Source organism: Crotalus tigris, unplaced genomic scaffold (assembly GCF_016545835.1).
Source record: "Crotalus tigris isolate CLP2741 ecotype Arizona unplaced genomic scaffold, ASM1654583v1 scf7180000018716.860359, whole genome shotgun sequence".
NCBI lineage: Eukaryota > Metazoa > Chordata > Lepidosauria > Squamata > Viperidae > Crotalus > Crotalus tigris.
The window spans coordinates 743000-753423 of NW_024097164.1; the positions used below are offsets into that span (position 1 = coordinate 743000).

Below are 10424 nucleotides of genomic sequence, written 5' to 3' on the forward strand. Positions count from 1 at the left end.
TCAGATTCACTTAATGCCCATGTTACTAACTTAACAACTGCAGTGATTCACTTAATAACTGTGGCAAGAAAGGTTGTAAACTGGGGCAAATCTCACTTAATAAATATCTCTCTTAGCAACAGAAATTTGGGGCTCAATTATGGTCATAAGCCGAGGACTATCTATAATTGCAATTGTAAGATACCTTATTATTTATTGTTTAAATTAATCGTCTTTATGAATCATGCTAGGAACAAAAAGCAGTTCTGTTCATATGTGTATAGCAGTGATTGCGAACCTTTTAGAGACCGAGTACCCAAAAACTGGCCCCACCCCTGCTCCACTCCCCTGCCCCGCCCCTACCCTCCCTGCCCACAGGACCACTCACTGCCTCCAGGGCCAGCTGCAGATCGCCCAGGTAGCCCAGCAGTGCTATGGCAGCCACACCCTCTGCCCACGCCCTGCAACATCAACTGCATGATGGGGTGTGAGGGCAGAGTCTTGTCTATGCTGCCTGGCTGCCATGTCCTTGGCTGTGCTGCTCTGTGTGGGCCAAGCTCGAGGGCGACTCTCCTTCAGGGGGGCTGCTGGAGAGGAGGGGGCTGTGGGGGGAGGCAAGGCTGGGGCAACAGCACATGTGCCCGAGAGAGGGCTCCAAGTACCGCCTCTGGCACCTGTGCCATAAGTTCGCCACCACTGGTGTATAGCAATGAAAATCTGATAGACAATGTTCTGCACATCCAATTATTGGGAGGAGAGAGAAAAGGTATACATGAGACACAGCATAGTGGACCAATTAAAGTTATATAAAAATAAAAGCAGAAGTTGCATTTCCTCTGAGAACAGAATACTGGGCTTCATTATTTCATAGGCAATGTACTCCTGTGTGAAGATTTATTTTATGTGTTTTTATTAAACAGGCAATGCCAAAGTTATACCCTTCATCTTTTGCAATTAATTAAATCCTTTATAATAAAAATATTTCAAATACTTACTGTAGAACTTCATTGGTTCTCCCATCCTGTTTTGTACATACTTCCACTGCTGTTTTGATTTTCTAATCAGAAACACTAGGAATACAAAGTTGTATATGACAATTTCTCTAAGAGATCTAAGATATAAAGTTATGCAACAATGTTTCAATGTGATTAGGGATATAATCATTGAAAATGCCTGGGCAAACTGCTCATAGTAGACCAGTTGGATGGAAGATAGAGAAAGAATATGGCTCTGAACACAAATGCATAATATTACATTTAGGAGCCATACAGCCAATCTTCTCAATTCATTTATTTTGACAACCACATAATGGGAAAATACTGAAGATCTGGCTGTCAAGCACCTGCGAGTGTCTACACTGTGAAGTGATAAAAATCTGCACAGTGGCATACAAAAACCCGCCCTCTCTACAATCCTTGAATAAAGAATTCTTTTTCCAATTTACTTTTTTCTATGACTGTCTTTATAACCAAAAGCTCAAAGCTACAAATTCTATTTTCCTGTGGGCTGGCATATTATAAAATTCCATAGAATTCAGCTATAAGCACATACAATATCTAGAAATGTTTTCATGGATTTCTTTTTGAAAGAAAAACAATAATTATATTAATTATTGTATGCATATGTAATCTAGCTTCCTCTCTCCTTCTGAAAAGCTGGCACACTGCTTTTTATAAACACTGTATTACCAATCACTAAATAAAAAATGAGAGATGTATGGCCAACACCCATTTCTGTAAATACATCAGTTCATGAATAAAGGCGTTCTTAAATTTATTTCTGAAAGAGCTCGATTTGGAATAAACAGGGTTTTTGATAAAGTGATAAAGATGTAAGTCTGCCATACCAGTAACAGCAGAGATGAGAAGAGATGATGACATCATGATTAAATTGTAAAAAAACAAAACAGAAGGCTTTGAAAAAAGAGTTTATATCTCAATAAAAGAACATCTGCAAGATGTCTGGTATAAGAACAGCATTCTAGGATCTTGTAATATTAGCAAAAGCTTGGATAAACTCAAGGATTTAAGAACTTGTGATGTGGACTAGCAAGATCCTTGTTATGGATATAACAGTGATATGATAGGTGAGACAATCTCTTATAGAAGAGATGAATTAAAAGTTCTCAGTCATGTGCTGTCACAGAGGGATAGTATAAAATGCTGAACTAATTGAATTATTGACTTTTCCATCTGATTAGCTAAATTAGTATTTTGTTTATGAAATCTTTTTCTGCATTCAGTAGCTGTTAAGACATTGATCAATCCTAGTTAAATTCTGAGATTGCAGAATTAATTTCAAACTTTATATAAACAGTTTTCTTTCATTATTTCACTAACATTTCATAACAAAATATTTGTACTGCTTTGACAGAAATGAGTGGGCCATTTTCCATATCATTTCTATGCATTTCAATATATCAGGTTTATGCAATAAGTCTCTCATGTCTGAATATGTTCAATTAGTTTTCTTATTTTAAAATTAAATTTATATTTTGCAGTTTATTCAGGAAGCTCAAAGGAGTTTACATGGAGAATCTGATTTCCAGAAGTCCCTCAACACATGGTAATGTCAACAGGCCTGGAGGTCCCAGGGAACCAGAGACATGTTTAGATAACTTCACTACTGAGGTGAGTATATGACATACTCTCTTTGCCTGGGGTTTCTATATTTTAAAATGTTAGTTGACCTCTAATATTTTAATTTTGACTTTTTATATTTTTAATACTTGTTTTTATAAGTATTTTTTATTTAATTATTGTATGATATCCAGAGTCACTTCTGGTGAGATGGATGGCTATATAAATTTGATTGTGGCCTGGTAGCGCAGTAGTTAGAATGCAGTATTGGAGGCAAACTTTGCCCACATCCTGGAGTTCGATCCTAAAAGAGCTCATGGTTGACTCAGCCTTCCATCCTTCCAAGGTTGGTAACTGAGGACCCAAATTGTTGGGAGCAATATGCAAGTAATCCTTCTACATTGTACATCGCCGAGAACTGAGAACTAATCAAATGTGTAAAACATTGCATTATGTGGCTCATACGCTTAGCATACAAAAGGAGTACTAAATTAGTGATTTGCTAAACAATAAAAATAATTTTCATATGGTACTGTTAACTAAAAATTAATCCAAATATGCAAGGCAGTTCATAATGTGATTTATGCAGCCAGCTAGCAAATTAATTAATTCTGTTGAAATTATTGTTATTGTACTGCACTGTACAGTGCAGTCATGACATGATATTTGTATCACAAGAGATACAAATATACTTACTTTGTCACAACATATGGATTTAAATAATATTTATCACATGGTTATTGATGATGATAAGATCAAAAGACCTTATTATAGTGAAATATGAACAATCTATAGGATTATTTTAGTAAATGAAATTTTCCTAAAAAAGCGAAAGCCAGCAGTTACACTTTTGAAATTGCAATGCAATAATTATGATTTTCATTAAAAGGATGCCATATTTTTAAGGAAAACTATACGGATATTTTATTTTATTTCGAAACATAGATCTATTAGGTTAGATTCTTCAGAGGAAAACATAAATAAAGCTAAAAACTGAACTGATCCAGAACTAAGTAACAAAACAAAAAGGGCCTCTGAGAAATTCAAGATATCTTAAATGATATCTACCAGCAATAAGCAAGGCACTTTTTTAAGAAATTGGAACACATAAATTTCTTGTGAAACTCTAAAAACAAAGTCAAAGATTTAATAGAGAATAATTCAGAATTGATTGATTTAAACTGCTATTTCATTACTAACAGAACATTATCAAATCTGACAGATGAATTTTTTTATGCTTGCTCTCAGTGCAAGAAGTACAAAAATGATTCCACAGATAGCAGTAACCATTGCAAACAAACAAACCCCCCCCTCAAAAAAAACCCAAGACAATGTAAAATTGGAATGTTTGATATGCAAAGGTGAACATTAGCCAAAAAAATCAAAATGAATAGAAAAATAGGGTTCATTCTATTTTGGGGAAATATCCATAAAATGCTAATGTCACAGATTTATAAAACAGATTGCACAATTCCTATTGAGAAATTTTCATTGAAGTAAATTGTATTTTAGGTAAAATAAATTATATTTTAGTGTACCAATAAGAGGCTTTGGAATTATAATGAAATGTATTTGTTATGAATGCTGTCTTTTTAAGAGCTCTCTTTTACAGCTGCACAAGGCAATATAAACTTATCCCCAACCCTTCCTTGAATATTTTGTCTCCATTCAGGTAGTTGAGGTTTACGCTTTAATTTTATTTAGTCGTTTTATTGTGTTTAATTTATGCAGAGTTTAAGTTTCAAGGGAAAGTTGCCATATAACCACCAGACATTGTTTTACATAGGCTTATCCATCCAGTTAAATCAAACGTTGAAAGTTCATTGAAAGTAACTCAACAGTAAACAATGACATTCTATTGCAGATGAATAGTTTGATGCTTATCAAAATGAAACTCCAAGGGCAGATGCAATTTTTTGGGACTGTGAAAGAATTTCTTAAATCCTATTTCTTATATATAAAATACTGCAATAAGGTTTTAAAATATACAGCACAGTCACCAACTCAAACAATAAAAGTTTAACAAAATTATTTAGAAAGATAGTAAATAGAGGATGTACCAATATGCTTGTTAAAAGGCAACTGGAGTTTTTTGGGTTTTTTTTTTTTTTTTGAAAACATTTCATTTCTTCAGAACTGAAGAAGTTTCTTGGATGAGAAGTGAAACATTTTCAAGAAAATCCAAGAAAGTCCAATTACCTTTTGAAAAGCATCTTTGGGACAACCATGACCTGGATGATTGAGAATCTCCATAGATATTTACCAGTATGATATAAATATGGACTCTGGAAGAAAGAAGAGAAAAGAATTTTTTTTCCAGGTTGTTTGCACATATACCAGCAATCACAGGTGAGAAATAAAAATTACAATAATTTTTTTATTAATACTGAAGGTTCATTTATAAAAAGAACTCAGTTGTATAACCCCTAACCTGGTCTTTAATGCAGCGGTTCTCAACCTGTGGGTTGTGACCCCATTTGGGGTCGAACGACCATTTCACGGGGGTTGCCAAACAACGCAGTCCACCATTTTTTACCCCTTTTCCTTAGCTGTGCTACTCCCTTTTATTCTATTGGCTTTTGAAAGCCAATAGAATAGACTCTCTTGAATAGAGTCTAATTCTATTGGCTTTCAAAAGCCAATAGGAATTGTCCAGGCTGTCTCTGCCCTGCTGAGCCCGCCAAAAGTCCCATTCTGCAAACGGTGCTGCAAGTTGTCTGCAGCGAAGGCGAGCTGTCTGGAAGTTTCCACCCCTCCCTGCTGAGCAACTATTAAAAATGTAAGTAAAAGAGGGCCAGGGGTGGGAGGCCGGCAGGTGCAGGGAGGGTTGCTGGCACGCGTGGGGCCCGGTGGGTACCTTACCTCCCTTGGGCTGGGCCAGCTGGTGGCCCAGCTGGTGGTCGCCCTGCGCCGTCGCTGCCCCTTGCCAGCTACGCCTCAGCCGGCGCAGGGGGTAGCACCACGCATGCTCAGAGCTCCCAGGCAGGGAAAGTCCTCAACTTACGACCGGTTGGCTAGTCCTCGACTTATGACCGGTTGGGTAGTCCTCGACTTACGACTGGTTGGGAGTCGCGGTATTAAAAAGGTTGAGAACCACTGCTTTAATGTCTCCCATTTATGTAGCTATTGTCATTATAACTATAATTTACTGGGGTCTTCCTCTTCTCTTTCTTTCCATCTTTCCCAGTAATAGTGTTTCCTCCAGAGGGTTGGGTTTTCATATGCGTCCAAAATAGAAAAATACCGCTTGACATTTTTAGTATTAAAAGTATTTGATCTTTTTAATAGTTGATAAAATTCCTTCCTTCCCTCCTTCCTTCCTTCCTTCCTTCCTTCCTTCCTTCCTTCCTTCCTTCCTTCCTTCCTTCCTTTCTTTCTTCCTTCCTCCCTCTTTAGCCAGTCTGACTTTATTTGACAAGGGCTTGAAATAAACGTGTCCTTATAAATAAAATGTAGACATGCTGAAGTGTTATGGACCCTTAAACAATTTTATATTTAGCATTTTAAACACCGTATACATAATTTCTGGTCTACTAAGTAAGAAGGATAGCAATTGCACAAGCCAATTTTCAGAGTTTCCCAGAAAGTTACCTAGAAAAGCATATATATTATTTCATTGATAAATCCACATGCCATAATGGTGAATTATTCCATCACTTATATGGAATCCCTTGAAGGACGTATGTAAGATTAATGGCAGAGAAAGCATTAATGCCTAAATATTATATTATTCATTAGTTGAGTAACTGTGATATATTATTTCCTACCACATTTCAGACTGTTTTATGAAACATATCCCAAAATGCAACATGATGTGTCCAAACCTTTACAGAAAGTACATTAGCTTTACTTGAATGCAAGACATAGTTCTTGCATATATTTCAAAAGTATAAATTAAGATTTACAAAATGTTCTTTGTCTTCATGCTATACCCTGGCTATATGAATAATGCAAAATAACAAAACTCTGAAAATAGATACATTTTCATGCTTTTTTCTGTCCTCATGTGTGAAAAAGAAATTAAAAAAATAACTCTTCATCAGACTTTCAGAATGTGTGTATATATTTGTTTTCAAAAGCAATCAGATAGAAACAAAGTACATTGTTCAGGATAAAACACCCTGCCCACCCTCTTAGAAATAAGTCCCACTGAATGAAACATATATTAGTATGTAGCATTAGGTATGTTTGCCACTCAATTTACCGATATAAAAAGAATGAGATAAAATGTCCACATTCAAAGCAGAATCAGCAATAGGTTGGTTAGTTCTAATTCTAATTTAAAATTAACTAAGAACTTATTTTCTTACCACCACAGGGAGAAAATACTAGATTCCCAATATGATCCAAATTGGTGCCTATGTTTATAAGTTTGCAAATGAAACTATAGTATGAAACACAGATAGTTTACATGCTCATGGTCAGTCATGTGCAAAACAGAATGGAGACGAACAAATTAACTTCTCTAGTCTCACATATAAAACAGGGATAACTCTAATGTATGAGAACTTTCCTCCAACAATATAATATAGCATATCAGCTATTGTTCCTAACCAAATTTTAAACATGTGTTTTGTTTTGTTTTGTTTTGTTACAATAGATACAGTATGATGAAGAAAACTCATTCCTTATAAAACTGGCACTGAATTTTTGTCAGCTCTGGATTAAATCCAATGCTGGCAAACTGGACTCCAATATTTACAAATAAACACGCAGAAAAATCTGAAGAAAAGTTGAGTCCCTGCAAAAAAGATTTTAGATCAAATAATCATTTACTTTTTTAATCTTCATCGTCAATGACCATTTCTAGAGAAATTGAAGGAAACATATTTGTACTGAGATCAGTATGTGGGTGAAGATTTCTATGGAATTATATGGATTATTTGGAACTATATTGAAGCTAATATAAGTTTTTAAGAAAATATCATATGGTCTCCAGACATGTATTCTACTATCAAAAGCACATGAATGAGAAATGTGGATCACATCAAGCATAAACTCATCAATGTTGAATTTTGTCACATTCCATATTTTACAAATAATCATCTGATACTTTAATTGCTTTGTCTATGTAGATACTTCTGCTTGAACAGATCTATCTGGAGTAAAAGTTCTCAACAATAACAAAAAAGAATATATTCCTAAATGGAATATATATTCCATTACCCCCAACTTTAGGGGAAATGCATCATATGAGATTGTGAGACAGGTTCTTTTTCAGAGTGAAAAACCAAATGAGAAATATTGTTCTTGAAAAAATGCACATGAAGTCAGACTTATTGAAATGCTAACACTAATTTAAATTTCTCTATGTGTACTGTGTCCGGCATAACTTCTGCCAATATTTTTTATACAACTTACTGATTTTAATAGAACAAAATCATTATTGTTTTAATTCTGATATGTTTTGGTAAAAAGTATATGCTGAATTTCAAAAAATAACTTTTGTTTATATAGATTGACATAATTTTTCATATATAACTACAGTTGAAAATAAAATGCAGATGTGAACCTGTAGGTTCATTTAACACAAAATCAATGAACACCCTCTACAGTATAATAATCTTTTTATATAGACTGACAAGATTAATTATAAATAGATTATTTTTTCTAATTGCTTCTAATCTGTTCAACTGTATAGATGGGAACTATCTTAGACATAATATATAATATAAAAGACCTGGATTAGGCAAATGTTGTTTCATGTGTTAAAGATATCATCGCAGAATATAAGCTGTTCCAAGTAAAGCTACCTTTTGCAATTGACTGATGGTGATTTTGTCAATGCTGAAGATGTTCAGATGCTGCTCCAGATGCTTTGAGATTGCACCCAGGGCACCTACTACTATTGTAACTATCTTTGATTTCTTTGGCCATAGTTGTTGTACTTCTTTTTCCAGATCTTTCTGTTTTGTGATTTTTCTCCAGTTCCTTTTCTTCTATTCTGTTGTCTCTGGGTACTACCATGTCCACTAGCCAGATTTTTTTCATCTTTCTTATCAACACTTGTTAAGTCCGAGGTGTAATGTTATTATCTGCTTTGCCTGTTTTTTTTTTAAAAAAATGTACTGCTCATGTCCCTTTTCTATTCTTTATTTGGTCTCTCCAGTGTTCAGTAACCCTTCATGGTATACTAACTTCAGTGCATATTCTATTTCTTCACCTGTCTAATATACCTGCAACATTCAATGCCCACCTATTTTTTTTTAGTAAGCAGAGTTTGTCAACATTGCTGCATAGATATTCATTGTCATTGTTGTTCTGGTTTTCCTATCCAGGGCTTTTAATTCAACTTGAATCCATTCCTAATTCCAGTGTTGTATCCATTAATTGGAATTGCTCAGGTGTTAATTGCATTGATTGTATTTCTTCCATTGAATTTGAACTTTAAGATCTTCTTCATTCTCATGATGTATTCATTTCTAACCTTTTTCTTGACTTCAATTTAATTTTTCCCCCTTCTGTCAAATAAAACAATTTAATTCAATTTAAATCTTTAGAAGGACATCCAAGGCTTTGAAGGACAGAATGTGGCTTACTCCTGACACTCAGCTTGCAGCAAATCATCATTAGAGAGCTAGATAAATAAAAGCAGAGAGTGAGTGAAATCACTCTGTGAACAAACTACAAGTTAATCAAATATTTTCAAATAAAATTTGGATATTGTGCAGTTGATTCTTTCTATAAATACTGAATAATTGGTTTAGCTATTGTGGTAATAATATTTTATATAGTAATAAATGTTAACTTAAAATATTCAAGGAATTGGTGAGACTGTTTTTCATTATGGATCAGCTGTCTCATGTAGTTTAGTAAATATATCCTGTGTGTGTATCTCTATCTCTGTGTGTGTGTGTGTGTGTGTGTGTGTCATACTTCACCAACACAATTTACTTGTATGGAAAAATCTAGCTAGTAAAGGATATAACTTACTTAAATAAATAATTTCACAGACTTCTTGTTTCAGTTATGATATTGTTACACATCCTGTCATTTAAACAACTCCAATTGGTGGAGTCTAGAAAGAAAGCCTTCTCTGCCATTGCTCCTCCATGGAATATTCTTCCCCTGAAAGTGAGGCGGGCTCCCACTCTCCTGGCCTTCCCAAAGAGGTGTAGACATGGCTCTGCAGCCTTCTGTGGAAAGCCCAAAGAAGCACACAGTCATGGGGTTGGTTGTGCTATGAGAGACCTCCCTTTGCTTTTGTCTGCTAATTTTTAACAGGGTTTAATTATTATTGCCTCCTTAAAATGTTTATAATTTTTAAATTTTTAATTCTAATATTTTAATTTTTAATTACTGTTTTATATTTTGATATTTTATTGTACACCATCCAGAATGCCTCTTTGAGGGAGATAGGTTATTTCTGAAATGTGAAATATAAATAATAAATAAATAAATATTGTTGAAACTTCTCAAACAAGCATCTGTTTATGATCTAAGAGTAGAAAACCTTAGTTTTTTAAGGCAGAAATGTATTTTCTTCCACAGAAACAGCTGTTCTCTTAGTAACTGTAGACAAATATTCACCAATATTACTTGTTTTCATATACACAATAAATTACTCAAGTCTTGCTCAGCATAAAAGATAGTTAACATTCTTTTAATGTGTTGGAGATGTGGAAATAGTCTATTTATATAAGAAGTCTAGCTAGCTTGATTATCTGAAAATCAAATAATGCTACCAATATGCTACCAATATATCAGCTACCGCTGCTTCATAAATTCCAGGCTCTCTATACCATCTGTCCTGATAGGTAAGAAAACGTTCTTTTTATATTTCTCATCATGGCCTCTTTCTTAACTTGCAAGCACTGTACAGATCACTAGTTCTACCCAGTCAATGTTGTCCCTTAAAAAGTCATG

At 34.5% G+C, this 10424-nt stretch overlaps 1 long non-coding RNA gene across 1 annotated transcript in view; it reads left to right on the forward strand.

Moving 5' to 3' along the window:
* The window catches only part of LOC120313593, a 74072-nt gene extending 64282 nt beyond the window's left edge, over window positions 1-9790 (forward strand). The window contains exons 3-4 of the long non-coding RNA XR_005558185.1: window positions 2480-2609; window positions 7159-9790. This is a non-coding gene — a long non-coding RNA (uncharacterized LOC120313593). The remainder of the gene's footprint in view (window positions 1-2479; window positions 2610-7158) is intronic.
* Window positions 9791-10424: the final 634 nt, after the last annotated feature.